The sequence below is a fragment of the Mustela nigripes genome, chromosome 3 (genome assembly GCF_022355385.1).
Source record: "Mustela nigripes isolate SB6536 chromosome 3, MUSNIG.SB6536, whole genome shotgun sequence".
Taxonomy (NCBI): Eukaryota; Metazoa; Chordata; class Mammalia; order Carnivora; family Mustelidae; genus Mustela; species Mustela nigripes.
In genome coordinates this window covers 142791820-142813514 of record NC_081559.1, presented here as the reverse complement: position 1 = coordinate 142813514, position 21695 = coordinate 142791820, and the positions used below count along the sequence as shown (strand labels likewise).

Genomic DNA, 21695 nt, shown 5'->3' with positions numbered 1-21695 from the left:
GGGTGACCCGTATGGCCAGGTCAATGCCCTCCAGGAACCCCACACCTGCTGCCTTGGGAAGTTGTTCATTTGGGCTTCACGATGGGAGGAAGCTGAACAATCATAAGAATGCGTTTCTGCAAATTTTGGATTTACCTAAAGACACAAGCATGTGCCTATTAAGCATGGGGGAAATTATCAGCGAATGTTTTAAAATGACCAATAAAAAGGAAAATATCATTGCTCGTTGTTTTTTATGGATCCTAATGTTTCTTTCTTTTTTTTTTTTTTTTTTTTTTTTTCTGATGGAAACATCAACAAACTCCCCTCCTAGATGCCGGCCACTAATGACACAGCCAGCACCCAGTAATGCAGGCACATGGGTGCCCGCCTGTCATAATTCATCTTAATTCATCTTCATAACTGTAATTGGCCCAACAAAGAGCACAAAATCACTCTGCAAAGAGCAGATTCAATAAAAAACCGATTTCACTCTCTTTTCCAAAGCAACAAGCTGGGGACGGGAGCTCTTAAGTACATATCAGGTCGCTTCTCCGATTGCCACTCCCACCCCAATTTGATGAATTCTCGCCTATTTATTGAGGACCTACTCCACTGGAATCATTAGTTAGGTACTGGAGGAAAGCAAAGTTTGAGGCAAATTCCCCATGGCCAGGAAGCACAGTCAGGTGGGGAAGGAGATAAGTTACACTGTTATGAACGCCCCAGAAGAGAGGCAGTGTAGGTGACTCCTGCCAGGGAATCAGGGAGGGCTTTATGGAGGAGGTGGCATTTACACATGATGGAGAGGCAGGAAGAGGGTGGGCAGGAGCTCAGACTAGCACGGGGGCAGTTTTAGCGGAGTGCAGGGGGTAGTGCGGGAGCGTGCGGAAAGGCAGGTGGAAGATCCCTGATTGTGGAAGAAGCAGGTGTTGAAATTTGTAGGTGAAACCTGAGCCCCCTTCCCCTCCTGCGGTGTGGTAGGAGAGCAACCCGCCCCCTGCCAGGCCCAGGGTGGTCCAGCTCCCTTGGCTGCAGGCCTGCCCCCAGGAGCCCAGAAGGGCAGTGCAAAGGACTCCGCCAATGCTGCTAATGAGAGGAGGTGGGGGGGCGTGCGGGGGGGGGGCTGTCACTGGGGTCACTGCTCACATGGGGCACAGGCCTCACAGTCAACCCCACAGCAGGAGGCTCCCGGCGCTTCCAAGGCAAAAGATTTTGGACCATTTACTGTTCAGTGCTTCTCTCCACCTCTGCTGCCGACATTCCCCTCCTTGAATGTTCGAATGCGCCAGGAAGAGACACTGAAGAGAAATGTTCAGGGGGACAGGAGGGAAATGCTAATGAGAGCCACAAAGCAGAATCCCGGGGAAGGGGAAGGGGAGGTCTTCTGAAGGAGTGGCAACCGGGGTCGCTCGCTAACAGGGAAGTCGATTTGGTGACTGGGCAAGAGACTGTCAGAAAAGCGGGGCCCGGGGAACAGAGGCCGGTGGCAGCCAAGGGTGGTGGGAAGGAGACCCACGCTGGTGCAGGTCTGCTCACCCGCTGGCCATCCAGACCTCCATGGGGTATTTGCTAACAGACCGACTGACTGTGGGGAAACTAGGGGTCACAGCTTCTCTGCAGGGGAAGTCAGGTGCTGCTGGGACCTTTCCGTCCTGGAGGATCTTGGCAACATGTGGAATGTGTCCCTCAGGAACGCCCCACCTACACCTGTGGCTCTCACCTTTCTGGGGCAGAAACCCGGACTTGGGGGATCTGGGAGACATTTGCCCTTTCCCTCCCCATGCACATTCCACCTGCTGCCCACTCCGTGTATCCCCTCTGCTTCTCCTGCGTTTCTCTGCTGCCCCTCCCCACCCAACTACCCCATGGTTTCCTCTGGGACAGACTGAATCTCCAGTTTGGAGGATTCACTGCCTCATTCTAGATCTTACTTCTCAGCCTTCCCCCAGCCCCATGCCCCTCCCAGGCACCACAGCCCCTCCCCCCTCCCCAGAGCCCTTGCCCAGGCACCACAGCCCCACCCCTGGCCCCATGCACTACCCAGGCCCTCCGCCCCCCCCCCCCCCCCCCAGCCCCCCCCCACAGCCCTTGCCCAGGCACCACAGCCCCTCCCCCATCCCCAGAGCCCCAAGGCCAGGCCCTGCTCCCTGCCCTTGGGAGGGAGGTGCACCATGGCGGTCCACATGGGTGGACCATGTGACCTGTCTGGGCTAATGAGATATTCTTGATGCAATGCCTCCAGAGGCTTGCCATGTCCTTGTGCCCTGGAGTTGGGCAAGCTTTCATACCTGGGATCCCCCGAGAAGGTTATGCACCAGGCAGAGGCGCCACTTCAGATATGGCCTCTGCAGAAACCTGAGGAAAAGATCCAAGTCTATACAGGAGCCTAAAGCCATGCCCCGCTCGCCCGCCCCAGAATGAGGGTAGCCCAGATCAGCTGTAGCGAGGTGAACCCACAGAGCCCTGGTCATGAGAAGAAATAGCCTTTGTCTTAAGTCACTGAGGGTCGGATGCTTTGTTAAGTGGCGTGGCTGCTCGGTTTGCGGGCTGATGCAACCCTGGTCATCCAAGCTCCCCCTCTTCCTCCTTAAGCCCAACTGTCATAGGGATGGTCGCTGTAGCAGGAAAGACTTCCCCATTAGAGATATTCTGACTTTCTTCCAGAGGCTTATTCCTTAGTTCATGTGCCAACATACGGAGATCCATGCTCAGCCTTAGCAGGGGCGACAAGAGACAAGAGTGGGGTGGTTCTGCAGGAGGCTGAGACATATGCCCTTTCTTCGAGAGTGAGAGAGCAGGGCTAGAAGCCAGCAATCACATGGCAGGGTACCGGCCACGTTTCTGACCCAAGAGCAGACCATGGGGAGACAAAGTCATCATTCTGCAGATGCCCATGTTTCTTCTTAAGACAAATTATCTCTATTTTTTTAAAAATCCCCAGTAATTACGAGTATCCCTTCTTCTACACACACCGCATGAGCCAGTGAGGAACTGGAATGCAACACAGCCTTCCCGTATGTCAGTACCAGTTACGCCTTCTTTTAAAGCGTGTTCTGTGCATCCTTCTGGAAGGAGGTGAATGAAATGTTTTTGTAAATGGACAAATGATTCACGGGATCATGACTACTTCTCACCAGCTGCATCAATTCTAGGCAGCGATGGGACTTGGTGAGATATTATTTACAACTTGTTAAAAACACTCCTTGAGACACTTCAGGCCTTGTTTGGTCCTGGTGAGCTCAGCTGAACGTGGCTGGGATGGCAGTCGACAGAAACTGGTCCTCCCGGCACACCCACGCTGCCTGGGCCCAGAGGAACTGCATGCCGGCATGGGGAGGCTTCTGGAACTCTTTCCTCTGAGAGGGAGGACGGGGAAGCCTGAGACATGCACGGGACTTTACTGGGCCATCAACGAGGCATTCGATCAGGCATCGATCCAAGTGACATTCTGTCTGGTGATGGGGTTACAGCTACACAGGGCAAAGGACAAACACACAGTCCTGCTCTCAGATTGCCTATGGTCTCACAGAGACACGGTTCCCCGTCTATTAGGTAGTCTTCAGGAAAGAAATGACCTGGCTTGCCTGTCCCTTAATCTCTTCCTCTGTCAAATTATGAAAATGAAAATGGTCATCACATCCCAGGACGGTGGGGACAGCCACGTCAGCCAACACATGTCCACCATACCCCCTTGTTCCCTGAGAGGATCCTGAGCTATTTGGTGCAGCCATGCTTCCTGATGACTGCTCACCTTCCCAGGCTCCCTGCAGCCTCGTGGGCCATGCGCCCCGGTTCCTGCCCCTGAGCACAGATAGAAATTTTGGTGAGCGCATTCCTTTCTGAGTAAAAGGACAAAGTTTCGGGAGAGACGCTGCTCATTTGCCTTCTCTCCAGAAACACCTGAATGGAACCTCTGACCACATGGGACCAAGGGGACAGTGATGGGCTGGAGGGGCCTTGGGCTCCGAACGTGCTCCTGGGCACCTGTCAGCCGTGTTCTACTTAGTTCCAGACAGCTCTTGCTTCAGCAGCTCTCATGGGCGAACGTGCTCTGGACAGTGTGAGCCCACAGACTGCCAGGTGTGCGGGAAGTACTCCGTGGGGCCGCACTGTGTGGTTACTGATGCCGTGAGCACCCAGCACGGTGGCGTGGTGAGCGGGTGCAGACGCCAGATGCTTCACGGGGCCTGTAGTCCCAGCCAGTACGACGGGCTCTGAGCCTCAGAGGTCTTTCCAGGCGGACCCCTCTGCTCCTCCCAGCTGTCCTGCTCTCCACGGGGCCTCTACATTGGCCGTTCCAGGAGGATCCAAGCCGGAGCCCTGGCTTCAGTCCTGCGCGAACCATCCGCCTCGCTTATTTCCAATGGGGGTCTGCTCCCAGCTCACTCCCAGATGAGAACCTCCCGGAGTGACCCCTCACCATCAGTAGCCCCTTGACGCTCCCGTCCTTCGGCCTGAGTGCCGACACTGCCAGGGACATTTCAGCAAGGCCTCCCTGGCCACTGGCAAACTCCCGGGTGTGCTCCCGTCTGAGAGTGCCCAGCAGGCCGGCTGTGCTAACCCCTTCGGCCTCTGGTCCCACCACATACCAGCCCTGAGAAGGCCTGACTCATTTTTCCAACCACCCTGGGGAACGGAGATGCTGTCAATGTGAGCGTGAAGGAGAGCTTGGAGACAGTTCCTCAGAATCAGGGAGCACCGCGCAGAGCTGTCAGCATACAGGGCGCACGCATTTCCCGTCTCTTGAGGCGTTGGGGGCGTGGGCTCTGGAGACTCTGGAGCAAGTCCATCCCGCAGGCCGCAGGATCTAAGCCCAGCTCTGCCGCCTAAGCCCCTGGCACCCACCAACGCGGGGCTCGAAAAAGAGTCAAGGGGTGATTCAACGGGCTGAGCTGTAAGGCGTGGGGTGTTCTTAGCCGAGCTCTCTCAGCGCCTTGGAAGCCGGCCTGGGGGAGCAGGCGGCTGGGCGCAGGCCGGCCGGGCGCCTCAGGGACATCCTGCTCCGCAGCTTCCCACGCTCCCTGTCCTGGATGTACTTCTATATCAGATTCTCTTAATAATTTATAAGCTCTTTTTCAGTGTGGTACAGTGTCTCTTTCAACTTTGTGTTTTCTAATACAGTGCTTACATATATTAAGAATGCAACAAATGTTTTTAGTTGACTGAACCAGGAAACATAAAAGAGTAATAATTACAAGCCCATCCCCTAATTAAAACACTTCCAATTTGTATTAAAAAGTGAAGGTGAAATGTTAGTATATGAAGTACAAATCCTTGACATAATCTGACATCTGAGAAGTACTGGCATTAGTCTCAGCTTTGCCACCATCAAGCTTCCACTTAGATTCTCTGGGTCCCAGTTCCCTTAGAAGTCTAATGCTGGGGGCGCCTGGGTGGCTCAGTGGGTTAAAGCCTCTGCCTTCAGCTCAGGTCATGGTCTCAGCGTCCTGGGATGGAGCCCCACATCAGGCTCCTTGCTCAGCAGGAAGCCTGCTTCTCCCTCTCCCACTCCCTCTGCTGTGTTCCCTCTCTTGCTGTGTCTCTCCCTGTCAAATAAATAAAATCTTTAAAAAAAAAAAAAGTCTAATGCTGGACATATGCACACAGTTAGGTAAACTCTCTACAGCTTATTCACCGTAAATGCCAAATGAAGTCCAAATTTTATTAAGTATGCATGAGGAGAAACTAAAGCTATATTTCTCATTTTAAATCACCTCCCTTAATTTTTCTTCCTGGAACCAATTACATTATTTTTCTACAGCCGAACATTCTTTCCCATTTAATGGTGCTCTTTAGTGTCTGCAGATAAAATGTGCTCAGAACCTCAACACCACTGCCCTTCCCACAGGGGCGACAGTCTCCAGGGCCACACTCTGCCATCCGTACATATGTCTGTGCTTATTTTTATTCTGAGACTTCTCTCTCACTGTCTGGTTTGTGAATTATGTGTCTGCTTTCTGTTTCCTGCCAGAATGTTCTCTCCTCAGCAGTAGGTCATTTCTCATCAGCAGAGATACACAATCATCGCCCTCATTGGTAATCCTCTCACTGTACAAAATGAAAAACATATTTATTTTTGTTGCTGTATTTTAACCCCATCTCTTCTCACTTTTCAGTGATTTTGGCTTTAAGATTAAGATGATCAAAATAAAAGAGCAGGTATAGGACAGTTAGTCTCTTGGTCTTCCAAATCAAAGATGATAACAGAATCACCTTCAGAAAGGACAGGATAATCAGCAATTAACTTCCAAATTACTTCTCATTGATTACATGGAAGAAAAATATATTGATACGGAGAAACACAATCTCAGTAGACTTGAAGGACTGCAAGACACACACACAAGGAACAACATATGTGTTAATAGATACAATTTTTTTAGTCAACTGATACAACTGAAATTATCAGTGTTTCTATTATTTTCCTAGCAAATTCTTACACTTAAAGATGATTGGATTTTTTAACATTTTGGAAAAAATGGATATTAAAGAAAGTAATAATGACCAAAAAATAACTAATATCTGATACCAAAAGACTTTTAAAAGAAAAAGAAAAAACAGCATTGGATTAGAATCGTGGTGTATGTCTCTTAAATAAGAATATGCTTTTTTTCAGTGCTGCCTTTTGAGAAATGTGATTGAAAAGTTTATCCAAAAAAGGAACAAAAATGTTATAACTAAACCTGACCTGGCCTTGGAACAAATACCTGTTTCATTTCTTCAGTTGATGGTCTAAATGTTAGCTAAATGTCAAATGTCCATGATTATTCTGTAGGTCATTCAAGTACCTGCAGTCACAATGAGTCACATAACATAACAGATGAAAATATTATATGGTGATTCCGCTTCTGTATCTGGATGAAACTAACAGATTTTTCAGCGAGACATCTATAATGTCTTGAGTAAGTCTGAATAAATCCATAAATCTCTATTCTGTGCCAGTGAACACTGTAGAAGATAAAGTAAAAGATGAAGAAGAGAAAGAAAAACTGCCATTTCAATTTTTAAGATGCATATCGAGGACCAATCATATAGGGCTGGCTGTTGAAGACGGGGGAATGGCTGGCACATGATCCCGAGATAGATGGTTTTAATAAACCCATAAGCCATAATCTGATTGAGTTTCATTCCTACATCCATTGAGTGCTGTTCTTCAAGATAATCACTTTGAGCAGATACACAGTATTCTCCATAATTGTCATTGCTCAGTACAATTTTGAAACACCTCTTTTGGGAGATATGCATTTTTCAAATTACAAGATGATCTGTTTGTAATTGGTCCTTTTTTTTCTTATTTTCTTCACCAATATATTGTTATGTGTATGCATGCATACGAAAATGGTAAGGCATACCTGGGTGGCTCAGTTGGTTAAGCATCTGACTTTTGGTTTCGGCTCAGGTCATGATCTCATGGGTTGGGGAATTGAGTCCCAACTCCCACTTCCAGCTCCTCACTCAGTGCAGAGTGGGCTTAAAAGATTCTCTCCCTCCACCCCTCCCCCTTCTCTCTCTCTTAAAGTAAGTAAATAAATAAATCTTAAGGGAAAAAAAGGGAGTGGTTAAGAACATGGAATCTGGATCAAAAATACCTGGGTTTAAATTCCAACTCTATTAATTCCTATGGCAAGAACTTAATTCCTATGGCAAGTTACTTAACCCATCTATGCATAGATTTCTTTCTCTCTATCTCTGTACCTAATTCACAGAGAGGCTGGGAGAATTAAACGGTTATACATATACATACAGATGTATGTGCACACTATAAATATACATGTTTAAAATCCTAAATGAGAATGTGTTGTTATTGTTATTATAAATAACTAGAGGTCATCCTTTTTTGACATTCTTTTTGGAGAGGAGTTTTCTCTGAAGTTGTTTTATTTTTCCCTTTGTAAACAGTACCTTTAACCATGCTAAGTATGCTTTCAAAATCCTGCAAAATTTCCTGGAAGTAAGATTAATATAATTTTAATAAAAAATGACAATGATAATATGGTGAATAGTAATTATTACATGTTAATTCTTCCATATGGTTTTTAAATGACTTTAGAGTGATTTTAAATTTTTATATAAATTTAGAAAAATAATACTTACATGATAATTCAATCTTCCCCAAAAGCACATAGTCTGTCTCTTCCTTTTCATGTTTTAATATTGTTCACCAACATTTTATGATTTAATTCACATTGCTATTTATACATATTTTACATTTTCTGTGTTTATTATGAATGGAATTATTTTTTCCATAATAAATAATATAATAATAATAATTATAATTTTGTAAAGTTTAAAATAATGAAATGATTTTCAAATTATTGAAATTCAAATAAATAATACATAATAATAATTATTATTTTCTAACAAGACATTGCTGATATCTTAGGTCTGTTCCCCCAAATCAGATGCTGAGACAAGGATTCATTTGCAAGAAACTTATAAAAAGGGGCACCTGGGTGGCTCAGTGGGTTAAAGCCTCTGCCTTCAGCTCGGGTCATGATCCCAGGGTCCTGGGATTGATCCCTGCGTCAGGCTCTCTGCTCAGTGAGGAACCTGCTTCCCTTCCTCTCCCTCTGCCTGCTTCTCTGCCTACTTGTGATCTCTGTCTGTCAAATAAATAAATAAAATCTTTAAAAAAAAAACTTACAAAAAATTATTCCCAGGAAAAAGTATTCCCGAGGGAATAGGTTTACAGAGGACAGAGAAAGGGTAAAAGCTCACTCAGCAAGGATTATATCTCAGACCAAGTCCTGCCTGAGGTACTTTCAACTTGATCCCATGGGTAACTATGACACATAAGCTAAGACTCATGTCAAGGAACTAGGGCTTCCATAAGCCCATACATGTCAGTCAAGGGTAAGTGGACACACTCAGGAAACATAAATTCCCAGAAACTTCTAGATATTCATTTAGACAATGTAAGCACTAGTAACCTTAAGGTACTACACAAAAACAGGTGCCACATACCCACCTACTGGAAACCAAAGAACACTAAACCCATAGCACATAAAAATAGTAAGAAGAGGATCTGATGCTTAACATCACTAGTCATCAGTGAAATGCAAGCAATGCAAATCAAAACAATGATGACATATTGTCTTATATGTGTTAGAAAGGCTAGAATAAAAAAGACGGGATTAACAGTGTTAGTGGGGATGTGGAGAAAAAGGAACCCTCATACATTGTTGATGGGAAGGTAAATTAGTACAGCCACTGTGGAAAACAGTAAGGAAGTTCCTGACCCAATAATTCCACTATTGGGTTTGAAAAGATATATGCACCACTGTGTTTATTGCATCATTATTTACAATAGCCAAATATAGAAGCAACCTAAGAGTCTCTCGATAGATGAAAGAATAAAGAAAATGTGGTATATATCTACAAAGGAATATTACATGACCATAAAAAGGCTGAGATCATGCTATTTGCAACAACATGGGTGGACCTAGAAAGTATTATGCTAAGTGAAATAAGTCAGACTGAGAAAGACAAATGCAGTACGATTTCACTTACTTGCAGAATCTTAAAAAAATGAATAAACGAATGAAAAACAGAATCAAACCTGTAAATAAGAGAACAAACTGATGGTTGCTGATGGGAAAAGGTGAGGGAAGAGCGAAATGTGTGAAGGTAAGTGGGAGATACATGCTTCCAGTTATGTAATGAATGTATCACAAGGATAAAAAGGACAACATAAGGAATACAGTCGATATCATAATAGGTTTTATGGTGACAGATGGTAACTACACTTGGAGTGAGCATAGTATAATGTATAAACTTGTCCAATCACTACATGTACACCTGAAACTAATGTAACATTGTGTGTCAACTACACTCAAATAACAAAAAATTTAAAAGAGAGAGAGAAAGAGATAGAGAAAGGAGGAAAGGGAATAGGAGACTTCTGCCTGCACAGAATTCCTCAGCTTTGTTTATAAAAACCATAGAAAATGTGATTTTTCTATCAGGTGTTATTTTTTCCATCAGGGTGTTATGCACTTAATAAAACAAATGTTTTCATGAAACAAAAAAGAGCTGAGAGGATCTTGACAAAGTACTTAAATTGTCCCCTAGGCTTGCATGTCTCAGACCCACTCCCACCTCATTTTGACTTCCCTCAATCCTGTAACTGATTCTTCAATGTGATGGTTGGTCACAATTTCTTAGGAAAAATAATCTGTATCTGGAACAGAAGCTGGAATTGGAGTTACCAACTGATAAAGTTTAAAATAATGAAATGATTTTCAAAGACTCACCACATTCTTCACAGGCCAATAATAAAAGATAAATGGGAATGTGAACAGCATCACAGCTCTACATCTTTTGAGCCTTTCAGGGTGAGACTCACTTCGGCAATCCCCAGCATAAACACAGTACGCTTTCAGTTCAGACTCTGAGAGGGAGGACAAGTTCAGAGGCTTCCACGTACCCTTCCTACCATAATAACCATCACTTCCTGGATCAGAGGGGCACTGCATGGATTCTGTCGGATGCCAAATATGCCCATTCCAAGTACACATTCAGGAACTGGAGAGCTATTCACAGGGTGGGTCTGTAGATCTAATGGACCCTTGGTGTCTCAAACTTCACATAACTCCCTTTATTACCTGATTATTATAAACCTTACTTTGGTATTTTGAATCCTTAAGAATCGTTGTGAATCCCCAAGAGTTAAGATCTCCCATTTTCTCCAGAGTACAATTACTGTAGTAATTGGCCTCAGATTTCTTTTGACAAGGTTGAAGGAAGAAAAATGGTAGATGCCTTTGGCATTATTGAATGGGAGCCCAAACTCTCTTTTGGTAAAGAAGTTCTTGATCTGTGAACTGGCTTAGGTCTGGAATTAGGAGAGAGGACATGATTCTTCATTGTGTTGACTCGGATCATGAATTTGGTCCACTACCTGGAATTGTCTTATTCTAGATCAAGTAATGCTTTGCTAGGTTGAATATTTACTTTTTTTTTTTAGGGATATGAGATTCATTGGCTCCTACTAAAGATTTCTGTGTGTCAAAACTTCTAACGTACATTACACGAATATCTCCACTTAGTCTGACCATTGAATGTTGTATTATCTTCATGAGAAGCCCAACTCAATGATAGCATATCCCAACACTATATCTGGACTACTGAAGACATTCCCATATTTTTAGGGTATGGGTGTTTCTTCCACCTGTGTAATTTCCCAATGACTGAGTGAAGAGAGTAACTTTTGGGCTCTCACAGAAGAAGCAATGTGGGAATAACTAGTTGTACATGATAAATCCATTCCAACTTGCCTATTTCCCAAGTCCTTGAATTCATTCCTCTATTTTATACCAGAGAAGGTCTGGTATCTCAACCTTACTGGAGACAAATTTTTACTCAACAAACCAGGTAAAATATTATAGCCCCTCCCACCTGACACACTGAATACATTACATTCAGACTCATTGATAGTGCACCCATATCAATAAATTTGACCATACCTATTCATAAACATTTTGTGATTCATTTGGGAGGTAAAGTTGTTTCCTCCGAGGTCATTTTGAGCATATCCCCTTGGAACATGCTGAGAATTGATACCAGTTATAAGATGGTTGGGGTGAATCTTGAGAAAAAGAGGCATTTCTTGTATAACAACTGCATTAAGAAAGATTATTACAGACTCTTTAGTAAAAGAAAGCTAACGGGAGGGAGGGACAGAGTGTTCAAATGTTCAACGTTCTTAACATCATCCAAGACTTCCCAGTTATCCTGTTGCAAGTCTTAGGGTCCACACCTTCCTCATCGCAAGAGACTTGATGAAACTTCGAATTCACTTTCTGTAACCCATACAATTAAATTTTGTTTCTGATTTTTCATGGGGATTATCATAGAACTTCAGAAAATAAGAGATGATGTATATATAGATTCACCATCGAAGTTCTCTGGCTTTTTGAACGTGACTTGAGTGAGAGTCACATCACTTGAGAGTTTAAAGGACCTGCAATATCATTTTCTTTCTGAAAGTAATTCAGTGCACTGAGGAGCAGCCATCTCCCACCAGCGTTTTTGGCCATGATTAGAGGCACAACAGTTACACACAGCAGCTGCTTTGGTTCTCTGATCATTTGCTTCTCTGGATACTTAACCGCAATCAACTGGAGATGATAAATTAGTTAATCACGGCATCATTGAATGTTGGGACTTACTTGAATCCCATTTCATTTTGTCAAGGATCGCAGCACTGTATTCAAGCTTAGTTCAGAGAGAACCAATCCCTAAATCCAGGACAACACAAATGTTTGCAAAGACACACACACACTGGGAAAAAATACTTGCAATACATTTAACTACAAATGATTAATGCCTCAAACACCAAAAAGAATTTCTACAATTAATAAGAGAAAAACTAATAACACAAGAAAAAAATAGGCAAAAGCATATGAACCACCAGTTGCATGCAGGGAAATGGCCAATAAATGCATGGTAATCTGATTATTGAGCAATTAATCTTTAGGTGGTGGTTCTTTTTATATCTAATTTTTTGTCTTAAAATAAAATTTGTTGATATTAATGAAGTGATAAAAATTTCTTTTGGTTAATATCTTCTGAGTACATTTCCTTTTGCTCTCTTTCCCCATCCTCAGCTGTTGGGTGTAAGCTGCAGATAGCTGGTTTTTAAAAACATAGCTTATTTATTTTTACTGCTGAGAATGACCTTTCCACGTTTATTGTGATTATTGCTATATTTGGAACTATTTCTACTTTTAACTCAGATTGCTTCCATTTCATCTTTCATGTTATCATTGTGCCACATTTATGTCTGTTTACTTATTCCAATGTGTAGGCATTCTTGTTTTACATGTTCAATGTTTGTTTATATTTACTGGTGTGTTTAACATGTTTTTTTTTGTTTTGTTTTGGTTTGGTTTTTTTGCCCACTTAATATGTTGCATCTCACCCTCTTTCTGGGATGATTTTCTTTTTACCTGAAGTACATCCTTTCTGAGTTCCTTTAGTGAGTATAAGAATAAATTCAATATTTATTTGTCCTAATTTTTTTAACTCTTATTCTTGAAAAAGAGTAAAAATTCTAGGTTATTTTTCTCAGCATTTTGAAAATATTCTTCTCTTTTCTGCCTTTCACTGTCATGAAATCTGTTGCTGATTTTATCCACATGTACTTACATTCACTTTTCTATGGTTTTTAGAGATCTCTTTAACTTTGGTGATCCATTAGGAACCTGTAATGCATTTAAGAATCGATCTTATCTTTCTTTTATCTTCTTGATTCACCCACGCTTCTGGAGTTCAGTAATTTATATCTTTAATCCATTAATGAAAAATCTCAGACTTGATCTCTTTAAATAGACCATTTCCTTCATTGATTCCATTCTCTTCTAAAAGTACTATCAGTTCAGTTTAAACTTTCATGACAGATGTGTTTGATTATATTTTTTATTACAAATTCTCTTTGTCTCCTTGTAAAGTATACTTGTTCTTCTTAACATATGTGCTTCTTTCTCGTATTTTCTATGTTGCAGTCATTATCATCCACTGTGGCTAATTTCTGTGTTTGTTTTAATTTTAACTGTGATTTTACAGTCAGTGGATTTTTTCTGGGGAATTTTACCTAGTCTGGGATTCAACCTTTTTCAGAAGTTTTATATATTTTCCTGATCACATATGTGAAGCATCTTACTTCATGCTGTTTTTTTTTTTCTTTTCTTTCCATTCCATTTTATTTGTCTTTTGTTACACATGGTATATTTTGTTTGCTTTTGGGTCAACTTAAGTTTATGTCTCCACTTGTGGTTTCTTAAACTGCAGGAGTAGTGTAAACTTGAACTCCAAACCACTACGGTTACACATTCTCAGTGTAAACTTTTTGTTCATTGTTTGCCCTCTGAAAATACTAGCCAAAATAATATTCTTCATCTTCTATCATTCTTTACAAGAAAATTTTTTTGTTTGGTTGTTTTTGGGGATTTTTTGTTTTGTTTTGTTTTTCATCTATTCTTTTACTAATATTTTAGTTCCTTCAATTCTCAACAGTGTTCAGGAACTTCACATACACTCTCTTTCCTTTTGCCCACATAGAGCCAAGGCCTGGTCTCCTGGGAAAGCTGCCTGGTTCTCTGGAATTCTTCTGCAGGGGAATTACAGATTTCAGTTTATTTCCCAATCAGTTTTTTAACTCTTTGGTTTATATCCCTAGTATTTCCCCTACCTTATAGTGAACTCATTAAAAAATAGTCTGTTATATCTTATCCTCATAGAAATATATATTGTAGTGAAGATTTTCAGGGTCTGGCTTCTGCATCATTGCCAGAAATAAGAGTCCTGAAATTTTCATTTAAATTTCATCTTTGATTCAAGAGTTCCTTAGAGGATAATATTTAATTTCCAAATAGTTTATGAGTACTATTATTTAATTTTGAGATTTATTGAAGAGTTGTTCTAAAATATGACCTCTATGTTTCTCCATTTGGGGAATTTATTGGGATATTTCATGTAATCTATTGTATCATCAATTTGATCAACATTTTAAGAAACAAAAGGATGAGATATTTTTAAGAAAAAAAGTGTCAATTATCAATGTATTAGAATTTACTATTGAGTCTATTAGAATATTCTACATCCTTATTTATTTGACCCTTTATCATTTGTCAAAAATTGAAGATGGCAATAACAACATGTTTCAAACTGTGTTGTGTTACTTTTCTTTTTCTCTAGGGGTTTCTGCTCTGTATACATCAATACCATGCTGTTTGCTCCTTACATTTTGGTTCTTTTATATCTTCAGTGCAAATAGTAACTTTCATCTTCCATTTTCTGGTTTTAGATTGGGAATTAGGTTTCAGGGGATATTCATAGTCCCACTCCTAATAAATAATAATTATTGCTTGCTGAATGTACCTTTGCCCATCCTTTTATTGTTTGCTTTTTTTCTGCTATGCTGTTTTGGGTTATCTTTTGTACATGGTGGATATTGTCATATTCTAGAGGGGCCAAATTCTATTTTTTTAAATTCCAAAGTAGTTAATCTACAGTGCTACATTAGTTTCTGCTGTACTACAGCGATTCAACAACTCTATACATTACTCAGTGCTCCTTGTGATAAGTGTACTCTTATTCCCTTTTACCTACTTCACCCACCCCATCCCCCACCTCTCCGCTGGTAACCCTCAGCTTGTTCTCTGTTAATCTCTGTGTTTAAACAGTGAATTAAGGCTCTTTTTCCTTTTGCATTTGTGGTTGTGTATGAAATATTTAGTCATATGAACATCACGTTGTTTCATGTTCTGTTTATTTTGTGCTTCCTTTCTGTTTCCTTTTACTTGTCTTTTTCTACAGAGATATTTTGTTTGCTTAATTTCTGCGGTGAGTTAGAAGTCATATTGTTTTTATGTTTCTACTGATTACTTACAAGTTAACATTTTAAAAATATCTATATTTAAATTTTTCTACATCAGTGCAGAAGTGTTATCCATTGACTTCCTCCTATGAAAGATGAGAAATGTAGTTTAAGCTTTTACTTCCTCTCCTCCCACCACCAACCCCACCCCACTGCCTAGTTTTAAGAAAACATAATCTGGATTCTTAGGTCCACTTTGGTACTAATACATGATATGTTGTATACTCCTTTTAAAGAACTGAATATATATATATATATTTACATGACTTGTTACAGCTATTTTTACTGCTCCTGGGTATTAAATAAAACAATGTTCAAATAGTTTCTATCCTTACTAGCTGTCATTTTTACCATAACTTCCTCATTTTCATGATCTCTGTTTTAATTAATCTCTTGTTCAACTGCTGATTTTTTTTTTCTCTTAGAAGTGAATGAGGACAGTGTATTTTCTGAGAGTTTGCATACAAGAAAAGAACTTTCTGCTGCCAGAACACATGATCACTAATCTGACTGCATATAAGGTTTTTATCAGAGGCAACATTTTCCCTCAAAAAGCTACTCTTCCATTTTTTTCCTGAAGCACTTAATAATGGAGGTACAATTCTTATGTCCTGATTTTTTTGTTTGTTTGTTTTGATCATTTAAAAATATACTGGGTCAGAGGTTGGGTTGTCATTGGGGGAAATAGTGAAGTTATCATATTTCTGCATAATTCAGGCAGAATATTGCCTCTTTACCAATTCTTCCTTGTAGTCCTTGCCTGCAAGAGAGGCCAAGTCCCTGATATGTTTTACCATTTGCCTAGCTGTCCATACCAGGCAGAAGGCAGGCGACATTGGGGTCCACCTCTGACATCCTCCATGCTGTCAACTCTCTGCGTGGTTTAAACGGACCATGCCAGGAGCAAATCCCCTGATTCTACTAGTGGAGGCTGAAACACAGTTATGTGCTTGAGAAAGAGAAAAGTAATTCAAGTGCAGGCCCTTCAGAGGCTATATGTCTCCTTTGCCTCCTTCATTCAGCTCCTGATGTAGATATAAAAATGACTGTATTTCTCATCATCATCTTTCAATATTCATATAAACTTCTGAATCTGACTTCGACTCTTCATAAGAAGAAATGCAGGGCCCAGCCTCTTAAGTCTTGGTACCACCAGCGTGAAACAGAAACTTCTTGACATAAAAATAGATCACATTTATCCACAGAATACATATTAAGTGGCCCTGTTTTGACTTTTCTTCTATGAAACTGCAGTTGGTTTCTAGGCCATCTGCCTTTGTGAAGGATAGTAAGTGAAACCATCCTACGAAACTCATAAATGTATTCGCTGTAAGAGATTGGTGAGTTGATGTTAATTACTTTGCTCAGTAAGGCTGTCACCTGTAGATTCAGCCTTACCCTAGGTTTAATTTTTTTCTTTTAGATTTTTTTATGTATTTGTTTGACAGAGAGAGACACAGCAAGAGAGGGAACACAAGCAGGGGGACTGAGAGAGGGAGAAGCAGGCTTCTTGCCAAGCAGGGGGCTGGAAGCAGGGCTCGATCCTAGGAGCCTGGGATCATGACCTGAGCCAAAGGCCAACACTCAATGGCTGAGCCACCCAGGCGCCCCCGACTATACCTTTCTTTAGAGCTTTCTCATTTCATTCCAATTGCCCACTTCAGAGGCTTTCCAAAATACTCTGCCTTACCTCAGTGGGCCAATGCAGCCCTAGGAACCTGCATTCCTAAATCCAATCTCTCCTACCGTCTACCAAGCCCTTAGTTGAAACACAATACTTATTTTTCACCAGGACTAAGGCAATTCTCAAGACTTATCTGAAATTGCCTATGAACAACTAAAATCGTCTATGAAGGCAATGATATTTGCAAAGTGACTTACCAAACATGCCATAATGTATGACATGAGGATTTTAGGGCATACTCCCAGTCACCTGCTACTGAAATTTAGCTCATTCAAATTGAGATGGTGCCTACTCCACATCACAAAATTTTACCTTTTTTTGCACGTAGATAATTCAAGTGCTTTTAAGCATATTTTGCATTTTTTCTCAAATATCCTTCATAAGAGAAAACATAAGTGGTTATTCTTCCATCACTGAATAGCACAAAAAGAGAAAGACACAAGTATCTTCATTTGTTTTCTATGTTTCTAAGTAAACTTAAACAGTATTTCTAGGAGGCTTTTCCAACAAGTAGAAATTCACTACTAAAATATTGGCAAGTTTTATTCTGTTTAAGAATTGGCTATAAAACCCGAAAGGAATGAACATTTTGAGAAATCCTGTCTGAATAATCTCTTTTGAAAGTATGGTTGGAAAATTTCTAATTTGGGGACACTTGGGTGGCTCAGCCAGTTAAGCGTCCAACTCTTGATTTCTGTTCAGGTCATGACCTCAGGGTTGTGAGTTCCCGAGCCCTGCATCAGGAGCTATCTGCAGTGGGTTTGAAACCTGCTAAAAGTTCTCTCTCTCCCTTTTTCCCTCTGCCCCTGCTTGCCTCTAAAAAATAAAAAAATAAAATAAATGAAAAATAAATTTCTAACTTGAATCTGATGAATAAAAGAAAACAATCTGAACCCTTGTACAGATAATTGTTTTGTTTCTGAGCTAGCCATTTTATCTCCTTGAATCTCTACATGGTTTATTTGAGTTTCTGTGATGACTTTACACATAGTTATTTTCTACTTACCAATGAGGATTACTGAGGGCCTCAGTATCAGGACCAGTTAGGTCCTTTCCCAAACATTTCATGTGTGCCACCTTGTTCATTCACACCAGACCTCTAAGGCAAGAGCATCACCATTTCACAGATGAGAAAACCAGCACCCAGAGAGTTCCCCAGTGCATCTCACTATCAAATGAACTTCTATCCAAGCATTCTGGAGGGATGGAGGAAAAGAGACCACATCATTAATATAAAAATGTTGACTTATAGTGATGCTATGAAAAAATATATTTGTTTTATTTTATTTTATTTTATTTAAACAAATATCACTGTTAGGCACCATCTTATTTGTAAACAAACACCTATAATTCACGAATAACAACATGATAAGTATTATTCTTACCTCTATTTTGCAGATGAGAAAACTGAGGTACGGAGAAATTAAAATTATCTGAGATAACTCAGGAGGGCTGGACCAAAATTTTAGATCCTAACAGGTAGGCTTCAGACCATCATGCTCAAACGTAAAGACAGCATACACAACCCTGTACAGAGCAATAACCAACTGTGGGCTTTTCTCAGAATGCTCTCCACAGATTTGGGACTTCTGCATTTTGCATGTAGCTCATCTCATTAAGAATAACAATGCTTTATGTGCATTTGCTAAGGTTTTTAGAAAATATAGCAAAGGGTAAAAATCGGTGACTGGCAAGAAAAGTTAAAATGAATGTTCGAGGAGCTTTCTCCTATGAAGACAGCATTTTCTAAGAATGTGTTATTCATTTGGGAGATTATAATATTTAAGTGAAACATATTCATAGAATTATTAAACTTTAAATACAAAAAGAGAACTTTGAAATGTGAAAAGGAGAACACTACCCAGAAGTATTTTTCTGCAGAAAAATATTCAATCACCCTAGCTTTAACCCTTATGTTTATATATCTTTAGCATTCAGAAAGAGTTGTTTATTTATAAATAAGTGAAATAAACACCATCTCTGTGTTGGGCTACTAAAGGTGGCACAAGAAAAGACGTTTTAAAATGTGTTCTTTTCATTTTGTTTTTGTTTTTACATTTTTGTAGCTCCCTGCTTGTCCTTGGCAATTTGTTTCTTTAAACACTTTATCAGTCGGCGTCTGCCCCCTGTGGTAAGCTGAGGAGGCAGCAGTCATGTGTACATACTAGTGCAACTTCCAGAATGTGTGTGATGAGGACCCCTGCACTCTGCACAAAATCAGCCCTACGGCTTTTCAAGGCAGTGTGTCAGGGTCAGTGGAATATGAGGACAGGGGAAGATAGCACTCAGGATGCTGTGCTCTTCTGAAGGAGGTAGAATGTTGCAGGACCCGACTGTGACGTATTTCCTGGGTGGCTGTGAATGCAGTTGTGAAATCCCGGCCCAGGGAATCATCACAGTGGGGTGCCAGGTTTCTGGTTCCCCAGGCTCAGGTCGCTTAGATTCGAAGAGAGATGATCTCATTTAGCTTGAAGACCACAATCAATCAATTTGTTAAATACCAATTCAGGGTGCCTGGGCTGCTCAGTCAGTTAAGTGTCTGCCTTTGGCTCAGGTCATGATCTCAGGATCCTGGAATTGAGTCCCGAATTGGGCTCCCTGCTCAGCAGGGAGCCTGCTTCTCCCTCTCCTTCTGCTGTTCCCTGGCTTGTGCGCTCATCCCCCACCCCTCTCTCTGTCAAGTAAATAAATACAATCTTAAAAACAAATAAGTATTTATTTGTTAGAGAATGGCTATGCTTTATGGAAAAATATAAGTCAAAATGGAGAATTTATGTATTTAATATTTTTCTTTATTTACAGTTAGTTTTGTTTGTTTGTTTTGAGAGAGAAAAGAGCTGAAGTGGGGAGGGGAGGGACAGAAGGAGAGAGGAAAGAGAATCAAGTGGACTCTGAGCTAAGAACAGAGCCTGACTCGGGGCTCCATCCCATCACCCTGAGATCACTACCCCAGCTGAAACCAAGAGTCTGGTGCTCAACCAACTGTGCCACTACAAAGAGTTTTAAAATTATCCACAGGTATATATATATATATATATATATATATATATATATATATCTGTATGTAAAGTATAAGATTATGTTAACATCAAATCGATTTTTTTTTAAATGCTAATATTCAGGCAGTGTCTTTATTAAAACTTTTTTGTTGATACATTGAATATATTTGTAAGCAGCCTGGAGAGAATGAGGGGCAAGGAGATGAAGAAGGAAGAATAGATCAATGCTGACTTTGAATGATTAGATGATTAGATGTCACCACTATTCAGGTGTTTATAATTTATTTTTCTATTAAGACAACAGTCTAGCTATGATGTTTAAATACAATTGACTTCAACTCAGAAATGGGAATTAAGATACCTAATTCAAATTAAGTATAAGGGAAAGAAACAGGCCAGCTTGTACCCTCATGAAGCAATGGAAGGCAACACACCAGCTAAAGCAGTTAAGAGTCCGGGAACCACTCCCAGGTCGCTCACTCATCTGCTCCATGGTAATTTGCTTAACCTCTGTGAACAACAGTTTCCAAAGCCACAGAATGCGGTTGATCGAGTTACTGTGTGAGAGAATTTGCAAAGCTTTAGAATTAAGTACAGAGGCAATAAACACCAGAGTGCTCCAAGGCACTGTCCTTCCCAAGAATTGTCCTACTAAAGGACACCTGGCAAGGGACAGGGAAATGTAACTTGGAGACTTGTTTATAAGATGGCTTGACATTTGAAATAAAAACTGACATTTCTAGGAGATCCAGGATCCTTCATTACTGGAGAGAAGCAGCCTGGTAGGGGCCTGCTCTGCCTGCAGGGAACAGTTGGAAATTTCCTTTCCCATTCCACACCCACATAATATTTGTGGGGGGGAAATAAAATTGGAACACTTGATTCTTCTAGGGAAAAAATAGACTACTATTTAAAACTGTTAAAATCTTAAGAGCTATTCATAATTCAAGAGCAAAATGGAGTTTGATAGCCATCACTGAGATGGCAAATTTTAAGAAGGCAGCCACAGGCATCAAGATCCTACCCTAGAAAATCCTAGTTTCTGGGGTGCCTGGGTGGTTCAGTGGGTTAAAGCCTCTGCCTTGGGGTCATGATCCCAGGGTCCTGGGATTGAGCCCCGCATCGAGCCCCGCATCGAGCTCTCTTCTCAGCAGGGGGCCTGCTTCCTCCTCTCTCTCTCTCTCTCTGCCTGCCTCTCTGCCTACTTGTGATCTCTGCCTGTCAAATAAATAAATAAAATCTTTTAAAAAAATGCTAGTTTCATCCTTTTTCTCAGCTTAAACTCATAGTGTTACCTTCCCAAGTATGTTGCCATAGGGCATGTGTAGAGTAATATTCCAAGGGAGAAAAAGATACATTCTAAGATCAGCTGGGTTTAGGGAATGTCTCATACTACATTATTGGGGATGATGAAAATGAAGAAAACAAAAAATGTCACACACACACACACACACACACACACACACGTATATTTACTGAATCTAATGAAAGGAGAGAGAACATGACAAGAGAGAAAATGAGGCTTGGGGCTGACAGAATTTCTGAACATTTCATTTCCTATGTATGAATGTGGGTGAAATGGGTAGACACAGTGAGTCCTGAAACCCATTACCAAGACCACAGCAGGAAAACAAGGCTTTCCCCACTGTCAACA

At 41.1% G+C, this 21695-nt stretch overlaps 1 long non-coding RNA gene across 3 annotated transcripts in view; it reads right to left on the bottom strand.

Annotated features, from left to right (window-relative positions):
* Positions 1 to 6027: 6027 nt before the first annotated feature.
* Positions 6028 to 21695, bottom strand: part of LOC132014104 (uncharacterized) — a 49164-nt gene continuing 33496 nt past the window's right edge. Inside the window, exons 2-4 of one of the 3 annotated variants that reach the window (XR_009403213.1) lie at positions 18049 to 18238; positions 6768 to 6927; positions 6028 to 6306 (exon numbers count right to left, since the gene is read on the bottom strand). This is a non-coding gene — a long non-coding RNA (uncharacterized LOC132014104). Of the gene's footprint in view, positions 6928 to 18048; positions 18239 to 21695 lie in introns of all 3 variants that reach the window. The other 2 variants (XR_009403212.1, XR_009403211.1) reach the window with 2 other exon arrangements.